The sequence below is a fragment of the Myripristis murdjan genome, chromosome 24, assembly GCF_902150065.1.
Source record: "Myripristis murdjan chromosome 24, fMyrMur1.1, whole genome shotgun sequence".
In the NCBI taxonomy this organism is placed as follows: domain Eukaryota; kingdom Metazoa; phylum Chordata; class Actinopteri; order Holocentriformes; family Holocentridae; genus Myripristis; species Myripristis murdjan.
In genome coordinates, this window is record NC_044003.1 from 13,895,239 (window position 1) to 13,907,816 (window position 12,578).

Genomic DNA, 12,578 nt, shown 5'->3' on the forward strand with positions numbered 1-12,578 from the left:
GAAAAAAATCAGATATATTTACTTGAAGTCTTATTATTTATAGCTTGTTATTTATAATTGTATAACTTATGTAAAAGCACTACAGACCATAAGAGTTAAACACAGATACGATTTCTGTAAAATCAGTTCTCTACCTATATTTTATTCTCTAAGACTCTGTATCTACAAGAGTAAAGATGTTTTTTTTTTTTTCTTTTCTGTTGTGCCTTAAAGGTAGAATGAGTAGGATTTGTTGTTGCTGTTTGCAAACACAGCATTCAAAGTTGGCCCCTTCTCCTCAGCGAAGCTAAGCGCCAGTGGGCATCTACCTGTCCAACAGAAAACAGGCCAACACCGCGCCTTCATCACACTCTTCATCCCCATCCTCTCCTTCAGCTCTCGCCAGTAGGTGATAGCCAACCCCTGATTCACTCTCCTTGTGGAACGAGCTTTTTCTGCTTGGCTTTTCGCCTTGTTGTATTACCTTTTTCCTTGGCGCTGTGTTCGCCATTTTTGTAGCTTCCTCTTGGACGTTGTGCTTACGATCTGGCATCGTGCGCTGTTATTGGCTGGGAGCTACACACCTGCTGTCCAAAGTCTGATGCCCAGAACACAGCAAAACAAGAAAATCCAGGCAGAGGGCAGGGTCTCTGCTGATACACATGCCGCCACACACTTCTAGTGGGTCATAAGTGATGACTGAGGGGGGTTATTTTTGTGTGAGTCTGTACATTGTTTTTATTCTTCAGGAAAATCCTACTCATTCTGCCTTTAAACAATCCTATCGTTTACCCTGACCTTTCTTCTCCATGCCAGTAGCTTCTAAAGTGTCCTATGTCAAAGTGTGTAATTAAGTTAAAAGCACAGCAGCATTAAATGGATATGAATACTCTCCACTCCCCAAAGTAGGCATTGCCCATTCAGAACAATGCACTGCTAGAGGAGGACCAGCTGATGGCAGCATTGATGCAGTTAATAGGCCAAGCTGACTGGGCCTGCCTCTGACTTCAACTACACTTCAATCCTCCTGAGTAGATTATAAAAAAAAAAATACCTCATGCTTTATTGATTTTGTCATACTAACAATTAGAAATGATGCTATTTCAGCTCTAAATGTGATCAAGATACACATTGTACACAACATGCACTTTGTTTTTCTTTCTCATTTGCATATATTTTGGTTTTTGTATAGTTTTTGGCTTATGCAGTATAGGTTTTGATCTTTGCCAGTTTTATCTTGATTGATTGATTTAATCTCTGATTTTAAATCACAGTTCAATTCAGCTCCCCCTTTTTAAGAAGAATAGGTGATCGATTGTTTTCGACACTGCAAGCCAGGGACCAGCCTTGATCCTGATAATATAAGTAGCACGGTGCTCATTACCTGTGCAGAGCAGCTGGGTCCTATATTCTACCAGGTTTTCCTCATGTCCCTAAACCAGCAGAAGGTGCCTTGATTGTGGAAACAATCAATAGTTACCCCTGCTGCTAAAAACAATGAGCCAAAGGAACTTAGTCACTTTGGACCAGTGGCCCCAATCAAGTCTGGTCAAGAAATCTTTTGAAAAGTTCATTATAAAAGATTCTGGTAGGGATGGTTGATCATTTGGGAGACCTATTTCAGTTTGCTTACAGGGCCAAGACGGGTGTTTGGAAAAGTATTATAACTCTGTTCAACCCCCTGCACAAACATCATTAACAGTAAAAATAATGCCAGGCTATTTTTTGGTGTCTTTTCATCAGTCCATTTGTTAGTGGACAAACTTGTCAGTGACTTTGGTGCTGCGTGCTCTGGGTTGGATCCTTGACTTTTTGACCAACAGAACACAGGAAGAGAGGGCACATGGGCATTAGTCAGGAGAGCGGTGTTCATCCATGGGTTTCCCCAGGGTTGTGTGTTTTGTCTCCACTTCTTTACATCCTTTGCACTGATGACTGTCACAACTTGTTTGACAGTCGCTGTGTTCTAAAAATGTGCCAACGACTCTTTCATTATCATTTTCCTTGAGGACGATGAAACCCAACATGTCCCTGTTACAAACTACTTTGTCAATTCTTCTTCCTAGAGCAAAATGTGTCAGAAACAAAGGATATGTGCAATGATTTCACACCTGCCTCGAAAAACATTGTCATCAAGGGACAGGCAGTGAAGAGGGTTGAAACCTACAAATATTTAGGAGCTGTGACATACAATAGACTCAATTTGGAATGCCAAACTGACCTAATTTGTCAAAAAAAAAAAAACAAAAAAAAAAAAACAAAAAAAACAGAGGAGCTGTTCATTTGGCAACACCAAAACAATGAAAAACTCATTGAATGTAATTATCAAATTGAGCTTTACATTCTGTAGCTTTTTAGCTTTTTAAATGTCTCATCTGGGGAAGAAAACCCAAGATAAAACAGAGCAGCCTGACAAAAAGCTATTGACAATACCCCAAAAGCCAGTGAACAAAGCATGACGGCTCCTCCCTATTGTTGCAAACTGATGACAGAAAAATGTTATGTGTGTATGTGCAGTTACAGCCATCATGTAACTTCCATTTCAGTGCTCTTTTACAGTTTTACACCGTCATGGGGAAAATGCACAATTCAAAAAAATAAAATTTCAACCACAAAATTAGATAAAATGAGGGAAGAAAGGAAAGAATAGGGGTGGGGAGGAAGAAGAATAACCCCTAAAGTGGGTTCCCAGAGCCCCTCCACTGAGCCCCAGAGTCTCCTATTGGTCCACTGGGGGTTGGACCACAAGGTCAGTACAGTGCTGATCAGGTGGAATAAAAGGGGTCGTGACCCTCATAGTGATCAAAGACATTAGCCAACATGCCACGCCCCTTCACCCATTTGTCCTGTACAGGCCTCTCTTGGGGCAAACCCACTGACCCTAAACAGACCAGGCAGGAGCGGATGGGGTGGAGAGGAGGGAGGCATAAAGATTTTGCATGGATCCGGATGGAAACATGGATGGACGGATAGAGGGAGAAATAGAGGGGAAAGTAATTACTGTAAGCCTTACTCAGCTCAAGATTCAAAAGATTTTTTTTCTTTGTTGGGAACTATTGCTAACATCAGGGGTGACTAGAGGAATAAATGGAAGAGAGATGTAGGGGGAAGACAGCATGTTAGCTTTGGTCACAGCAGTGCCATCTCTGATTATCACTTAGGCAGCTTTATTGAGTTTATATAAAACTCTGGAAATAAATTAAACAGCAAATTGTTGTCTCAGTCAAATTCTCCATATCATTGTGCTGCCAGAAAAGCCCTGACAAACATTATGAGATTTTCACTCCTATCCATTACATTTTGTGAAACCTCGTTTTTTTTTTTTTTTTTTAATAATAACACCATTCACAGATGAAATATGTCTCTTATATAAAGGCTTTGCAGTTTTATCACAAATCTCACAGCAATGAGAGATACGAACAATGAGAGATGAAGGCCATTAGCTAGTTATGCACTTTGAATATGTACAATTTTGAAAACGACTCGCACCGATATTGAACACAACTCACAAAGCTGTTTGAAGCTGATAAGGTTACTTGTAGCCTCTGGGCAAATTTAACAAAGTATCTGATCCTCTGATTACATATTTCTTCTGTTGCTGGCTGTCTCTTTACAGTTAGTGATCATGTATGTTTTACCAGTAGGCTATTACTCTTAGTAGAACTACTATTAGCAGAGGCAGTAGTACTACTTGCCACCACTACGCTACATCTAAAAGTCTTCTATGATATAAAAGAGATGCATCTTATCAACAACACATTTGCTTTATATATACTTCATTTACTTCTTTTATTTCATATATATATATATATATATACATACATACATGTCATTCAAGGGAAAAAATGGTGTCAAATGTGACAATGATTTTTTTTCCCATTGTTCAATTTAGAAGATACGTTTTATGCAACTTTCAAAGATTATTTAATAACACCCTGTCACACATAGAAAACAAGTGTCATCTTTATAATATTCAAGAGAATAATGATTTTTTTTTTTTTTTTTTTTTAGATAACCGCTATCTTTTGTGCCCATTCATAAATTCATCACTTCCACAATAATCAGAGCTTTGTGTTCAAACACAATAGCTTTTCTCCAGTGTTACATGGGAAATGTACTGTGTCTATGGGTGAAATTTTAATTGGCAGTGAAAACTGAACACTGCATCTATAGCTGGCCTACTTCCAATATAGTAATGCATTCACACTGACTATACACACCACACACACCCACACTCACATGAACACACACTCACTCCCTCCTAGAGAAGAGTTTTGTTTTTTACCTATCATAATTTTTGAAAACTGGATTTGGAGAAGTTTCTGAGGGACAATGTGAAGGCCATCTCTGAGGCTGCACATAACCCAGCATTGGAGTGGTGTTGGATTTACAAGTTTACAAAAATGCCACAACTTGGCAGTCCAAGTGTTAACATTATTATCCAGAACACAGGTAGCTGCAGTTTCAAATTTAAATCTGTGTAATCTATAATCACAGCTTACAGTCTTGGCTTCAGAAAACAAGACTCACAAACGGCTATTATGCAATAAAACACAGAGAATGGATGCAGTAGTTATTGGCAAAGGAATATCCATGTCTGTTAAAATATTCATTGTGGTTCATTTTCACCTTTATTATAAGGAATTTGCATCTGTGTGCTCTTTTTGGACATATTGAGAAGAGCAACTACGTACAATCTGGTCTCAGCTATGAGTGTTACCTCCTGGTGGGAAACTGTGGCCCAACATGGATATATAGCAAGAGTTATAGTTTACACACACCACACATGCTTGCTGGCACCATGTAGACAAAGATGATTGTTGTTGAGAAGATGGCGGTTGTGTAGTTAAGCACAAACCTGATTTGCTTGTCCTGCTGATGTTCCTGTAATAATAAGATGAAGGTTGGCCCGGGATGGTCATGCCAGTAAACCAGTCATATTCAACTGACTGTTGTGACGTCAAATGATTGTGTCCTCCAGTGGTAATTGTTTTTTCTGTGAATATTCACACCCGGACAGATTTTTGGTTACAAAACACTGACACTGACAGAGGCCGACTGAAAAATTGCAAAATTCCTGGCTAATTATTGAGCTAGCAGCTTGGTGGCTCACTGTCAGTCAGAGTGGTTTGCATGTAGTGGACTCTCTAAAAATATTTAAAATTTTAGGATTTGGGCCTAGAGCATTTTTTTTTCTTTGTATGTACTTTGTTAACCCTCCTTTCATTATATCAGTTAATTTAATCCTCAATTTTATTTGTATTTTTTTATCATTGTTTTGTATCCAGAGAGCCTAATGTTATTCACCACAGCTAAAAGTTGTAATTTTTATTATCAATGAATGAAAAAAAGGGGGAAAAAAGTATGTATTATTCATTTTTGCATTGAAGTGAAGTTGGTCCAGGACTGTCATTGTAAAGTTTGTGCAGGGTCATCATGATAATGTTTGTCCTGGACTATGACCAAATCACCGCTGTGCTGACTCCCTCTCGTGTGATATTGTTTAATTATCAGTGTGGAGCTACGGATCATTAGCTGAGTGTGAGTCCTCCTGGTGGAGGCCATTAAGGAGTTGGACCTCATCCTACTGTTCATGAAACCAGAAATGTGTGGGGAGGAATTATTATCGTGGAATATGGATATCAGCACTTGCACTTCAGGATAGTCCAATTCACATTTCATTCGAAAAAAAAAAAAAAAAAAAGCTTTGATAAAAAAAGATGGATCACTGATTGATTATATTAGTATATCTTAATTGTAGCACTTTAAATATATTATTGAAATAAAATGAATGTATCCTTATCATAGAGTCCGTGTAGTAAAAACACTCCAAATGTGGATCCAGTTCTGTTGTAATTGTTTAGTCTGTAATTTTGTCGTTTTAAGCAGTTATCCTGTTCAGTCCATCTGTTCCTTGCCACCTTTCTTCCTCTGTCTGTTTTTATCATATGCTGTCATGAATTTCTTTGAAAATTATTTTTGCAGTTGATGCTCCCTGACTTTTTGATCTCTGTGTGACTTTTCTTTGTCTCATGCTGCTTTGAAAAACTCACGTTATGAAGTGGTGATTGCCAGATTGTCAGTTTTTTTTTTAAAAGATGACACGTTCAGTTTAACATGACTGGCCTTTGTAGCTGCCTTTGTAATTTTGACTTATTTACTCCAAAGTAAAGTCCCTTTCATGGGATATTTAGTCTTGTCCAAACCTTCGTAAACAATAACAGGTCAACATATACTTTTGATTTAGGCTGTTGGCTATGCATTTATTTTGTGAGAGGTCAGAGAGAAAAGTTCTCATGCAGGGATCAGCCAACGAACCCTTAAAGGTTCTGAATTTCCCTTTTTTATTTCCAACATGGCACTTCTTTTTTTTTCTTTCTCTCTGCCTTTGTTTGCTTTCCTCCCCTAAAAGAAGTGCGTTTTGGGTGGATGCTCATCCAACTTGGCATGGCTGCCATCAGAGAGTGAGGTAATGGCCTATGTGGGATCTGATTGGCTCCTGGAAAACTGCCTATGGTGGGCCCATACAAAGGAGTGATCTTGGGTACAAGAGGCTTAGAGCAAACTCAAATCTGAGACTGAACACGCATGCGCACACGCACGCACACGCACACACACACGCACACACACACACACACACACACACACACACAAACACACACATACACACACATACACACACACCTCCCTCCCTCAGACTGCTTGTTGCTGTCTCCATCACTGAAGAAGGAGTCCATTCATGCCAGCTGACAAATTACTACTGAAGCATGAGACTAAAGAGACCCCCCATCCTCCCTCTCTTTCTCTTCATTATAAAGTATATGAGACTTGGGTGTAAGAGAGCATCACATGGGAGACTAGCACTATGAATAGGGCATTATGTTTAGCTGTTTAGCCCAAAACAGAATGCTGGCAAGCTCCTGACTTATTATTGGAGATGTTGGGAATAAAGGCTTCTGGCTACTTTGGATTTACTGCACTCTTCACAAGGTTAACACACCGGGTTCAGGAGAGTAATATAACAGGAAACCCTCAACCAGATGAAAACGGTGGCATTACACTGCTGCATGTCATTAAGTACTTGGTGTCTTCTAATTTTCCATGTTGTATATGCAACATTTACCATTACATTTTGAATACAAGCCTCAATATGAATTCTGATCCAAAGGCTGTCTGACTTATGATCATTGTTTTCTTTAGTTTTGTGTAAGGGCCATTTGGCTGTTTGCATACAATTATTTTTGTAGTTTCATGAGTGAAAATCACATTTGAATTAAATAATAATAGTGTTTAGTGATAAATAATTATCTTATAAATGCTTTTCTCATACTAAAGTCCTGCTCCATTGTCCCACTACCTCTCACAACCCCTTACAATGTACAAAGAGGAGAGATTATGTCTTTTCTTCACCTTACTAGACCTTTTAATGAGATCATTTGCACAGTGATTTACAACCAGCGCTCACACATGATTGGAGATGGGGGTGTGGGTTCAGTCATGTTGCGGTAAATGAAAGAAAGAAACAATTAAACAAGGTGTTCAGAAGAGATTAGCCAAATTATAGTCTCAGTGACTTCAAATAGGCTTGAAGCGAAATGCTTAGCTCCATAGAGGTGATGCAAAACAAACCTGTGGGCAAACAGTAAAAAATAAAAGCTTTTCAGCAATAACAGCAGTAAGCACTTTTTGCCCCAACCAGATCAGACCAGCCCAGGAGGATTATCCATGGTCCTTTAAGAAGAGGTAACCACCAGTCACAGACCACAGCCGACCTTGCATGTGAGGTGATAATTTGTCAACTTTCTGATTCCCCCTGGCAACACATATTTTACACAAGCTGGCGAAGTCTTCCCAGATCGCTGTTGCTGAGGAATGTGATGTCACCCTGACGACAAATCTCATTTTGGACACTCCCTGTTGCAGCCTTATGGTGGTGGAGAGGTTTGTGAGCCTCTGCAAGCTAAGTGGTCGACATCCTTGTAGGGGCATCCTAGACAAACTGAACTCAGGCGAGGGACCAGACAAATGGCAATTCAAGAGCACCCCTATGACGCTCTTAACTAGATCCGAGTAAACCTCACAAAGGATGGCAATACCACGGCAATACCAGGAACATCACAGATTTACAGGAAGTGATTTTGTGTGTGTTTTATGGTTCCATTTTTTTCTGAAATAATTTTTTCAACACAAAATTGAGGGAAAAAGATGTCCCAGTATCGCCCACACTGTTTGACTGCCAGGTCACCTCTGGGAGGCGTAGTGCAGAAAACACCACAGAAATCCACACTTAACACACTTAGCAAGACACACACACACACACACACACACACACAATCTTGCAGAGCACCCTTTGAACACATGCAGTCTATAAGTAAGTGTTTCTGTGGGTTTCGTCCAAAAAAAAAAGAGCTGGAGAGGGTGCTATAGTCCCCTGTAACTGCAACAATATCAAAACCATTTTAACTCATATGACATTTGAAATGCATATGTTGTACAAGGTCCAATGATCGCTACAAGAAATTACGTTCATTAGACCGATGATGGTGGGAATTGTTGCTGGACAATCATTTAAGGTGACCATCACGTAGATCTGGAAGATAACAGAACCCCGATCGAGTAAAAATGTGAGATGCAGGAGATGTTTAAAACTTAAAGATGTTAAAGTGAATGAAAATGCTGGTGGACACTGAAGGGTGGTGGTGAACTAAAACACTGAGAGAAATTGTACTCTTGTTTTTATGTATTTATATGACAGCTCCCCCTTTGCTTCCTTAAAGTCCCCACACACACATTATAACTTAAGCCGTTATATTCCTGAGATTCCAGCTCCCCAGGGGATGGCAGTTGGACAGCTATACAGTCCTGACAGTAATCCTCAGATTAAATGGTTGTGGGGCACCACCAGTCTGGCAGCCAGACATTCAGCCAGACAGTCAGACAAACATTCGGTCAGCCAGACAGCCAACCAGCCAGTCAGTCACTCAGCCAGCTGGAACAACAGAAGAAATGTATGTGAACCTAATAGTGTGTGTAAGCCAGCCAGTTACTTATGCAACCAATGTGCCGACCAGCCATTCAGCCATCCACCCATCTAATAATATGATTTTGAAGTCTTTGATATGATCTTCCAGTTCCTCTTGATCTGACATCATCACTGCCCCACAGGCAAAATCCTGCTCAAACAGTTCCAGTCTGTCCATGGCATTACCAGTACAACACACTACAAGCCTGTGACAACATGGAAAAACATGAGTCCTCGATGACTTATTTCCAGAACTACGTATTACCGATTTAAATGAAGAGAATAAAACAGCTGCACTACATGGACAAAAGTATTGGGCCACACCTCTTCATCATTGAATTCAAGTGTTTCATTCAGTCCCATTGCCACAGGTGTATAAAATCAAGGAGCTAGCCATGCAGTCTGCCTTTACAAACATTTGTGAGAGAATTGGTCGTTCTAAAGAGCTCACTGAATTCCAGTACAGGTGTTATTGTAAAGTGGAAGACCACGTAAAGTTACAGAGTGGGGTCTCCGAAGTGCTGAGGTCCATGGCGCATAAAAGTCACCAATGCTCTGCTGACTCAATAACTGCAGTTTCAAACCTCCTCTGGCATTAACATCAGCACAAAAACTGTGCACCGGGAACATCATGGCACGGGTTTCCAAGCATCAGATGGAGCCATGTAAAGCACGCCACCACTGGACTCTGGAGCGGTGGAAACATGTTCTGTGGACTGACCAATCACTCTGGCAGTCTGATGGACAAGTCTAGGTTTGGTGAATGCCAGGAGAACGTTCCCTGTCTGACTGCATTATGCCAACTGTAATGTTTGGTGGAGGAGGGATAACGCTATGGGCTTGTTTTTCTGCGGTCGGCCTCAACCCCTTAGTTCCAGTGAAGGGAAATCTTAATGCTTCAGCTCACCAAGACATTTTGGACAATTCTCTGCTTACAACTTTGTGAGACCAGTTTGGGGAAGGTCCTTTTCTGTTCCAGCATGACTGTGCCCCAGTGCACAAAGCAAGGTCCATAAAGGCATGGTTGGGTGAGTTTGGTGTGGAAGAACGGGGATTGCAAGCCAGACCCTCTCGTCCAACATCAGAGTCTGAGGCCACAGATGACTTTGGATAAATGGGCACAAATTCCCACGAACACACTCCAAAATCTTGTCAAAAGCCTTCCCAGAAGAGTGGAAGCTGTGAAAACTCCATATTTAAGGCCTATGGATTTAGAATAGGCTGTCATAAAAGCTTCTTTGGCTGTAATGTGAAAGTTACAAATTGAATCGATATTTAGGAAGATCTTGCAGACTGCCGCCACACCGCTGTTAACACAGGAAACGATTCAAGAAATGAATGCCTGCAGTACAACTGAGATGATGGAGTGGCATGCAAAGACATTGTTGATGCTTGCTGCATGCTTGTTGTAAATGTGAGGTCATGGTACAAATCTGGTGTCTGTACCAGTCATACACAAAGATAAATGTGAACAGTCGCGTCAAAAATCTCAGACTTGGGTCACTTTCATCTGCTGGGTGAACGTAGCTTATGTTCACACTGGCAACACAAGTAGATCTATCAGACTAATAAAGGCACTTTGATAGTGAAGAGGATGCATTCGACATGGTGCTGTGTGATTTTGATGCAGGGCAGGGCTTGTGTAAAATGTTATTAGAAGCAGGGCTCAACACTGCACCCATGGACAATGGTCAATGCTTATTTTAAATTTCTTCTACCTTTTCAGATTTATTCCACATAAACCACTGTTGTTGCTTCTGTGAAGGTGCATGCATCAATTCCTGTGTCCCAGAAAATTTTCCCCAGGTAAGGACATCCTAAGAACATCACTCACACTGACTGATGGTTGAATTGCTATTGTTTCATATCAGCTGGAGACACAGGGCATATCTAATGAAATCCCACCAAGGACAGCAGTACCGGAGTCTTCCTTTGTCCTCTGTGACCCCCTGTATCTGTATATTGATGTATTAGACACAAAAAATATGTTCTTTGTCTTCTTGAGATTTACAGAATGTGTGTCAGTGTGTTTTACAGAATGTGAGGCTGTGTGATGAAAACTGATGAGGGATGTGTAAATTTAGCTGTGCACCCTATTTGCTGGGTGACAGAAGAACTAGATCACCAGTGTTCAAAAATTTAACCGCTTTCTTTACAGCTCATGAAGGCAACGGGGGAAATACTAACCCAACTAAATGACATCCATCTCTCTTTCTCACACACACAAATACACACACCCATTTTTTCGGCGTTGTTTTTCTCTGTATAGCCATTCATCCATCCATCTACCAAATTACACACACACACACACACACACACACATTGGATAGAGAGCCAAGCTCTCTGTCAAGCAAAATGTGTGTTAACAGTGACCTAACAGACAGATTCCACTTTCTAGGAGTTATATTGCTGTTGCCGTGACGATGGCGTCCTCTCCATCGCCATGCCCACCTCCAACTCCGTTTCCATGGTTATGTATTACAGGCCAAGCTTGGTCAGGAATTCTAATGGCGTGGGGGCACATGAGGGAAAAGACTTACACACACACACTCACACACTTATGAAGGTGGTGAAGAGATTTATCCGTCATTGTTGAGTCCAGCTTTTTCTGGACAGAGCACTCACTCGCTGCTGTTTTGGAGACACTTTTGGATTTCACTCCACAACTTTTCATATAAATACACGTCTGTTCTGCTACTCTCCCTCACTGACTGATAACCACAGTGTAGTGATTCAAGCCACAACCAGTTTATAAAAGCGTTTACATTCGCTTTTGTAAAAACCTATGATGGGTTTGTGGCTTCCTTCGTGGGAAAAATGCTCTGTTGCATGTTTTCTGAACACAATGAGAGCTGGTGGGAATAAATAAAAGAATGTAGGAGAAATATAAGAGACTGTAGTCTATACTTTCTTCATTATCATTTTCGCATGTTAGGACACCGAGTGTAAAACACTAAAGCAGGAAACACTTATTAGCCTACCATCGGTGTTGCAACTATCAAGATAAACAAGAAACTTGTGGATTATCATTGAAAGTTCAAATTTGTCACTTTGATAATTAACTTTGATAAATAACTTTGATGAAACCCTAATTCAGTTTGGGCAAATGAGGTGAATGTATGGTGTATCAGAATCTGAATCAGAGTCAGAAATACTTTTTTTAATCCCTGAGGGGAAATTGGGTTAGCAGTAAGTGTTGATAAAAAACTGTACTCTGTATTTTTCCATAGAGATCTTGCCTAGTGTAGCTTTAACAGTGAGAAGAGAAAGACTGTTGGGAAGAAGTGAAATGAGGACCAGGGAGGGTAGGGAGAGCTGAGGGTGGGAGGGTGGAGGAGGGGGGCACAAAAGGGACAAAAGAGCTGGGAAGGGAGAGGGGTAAATGCTTAAGGTGGTGGCTGAGAAACAAGCAGAGTTTCTGGCAAGTTTGCAGGGGAACAGAATGAGCTGGGGGTGAGGGGGACACGATGGAGAGAGGGAGGCTGTTCTTGAGGGGAGACGAGGGTCAGATGGGGTCAGCCATTCTGCCAGCAGAGACATACTGGCCTGGAAAAGCTACATTACAATTGCTTTCAAG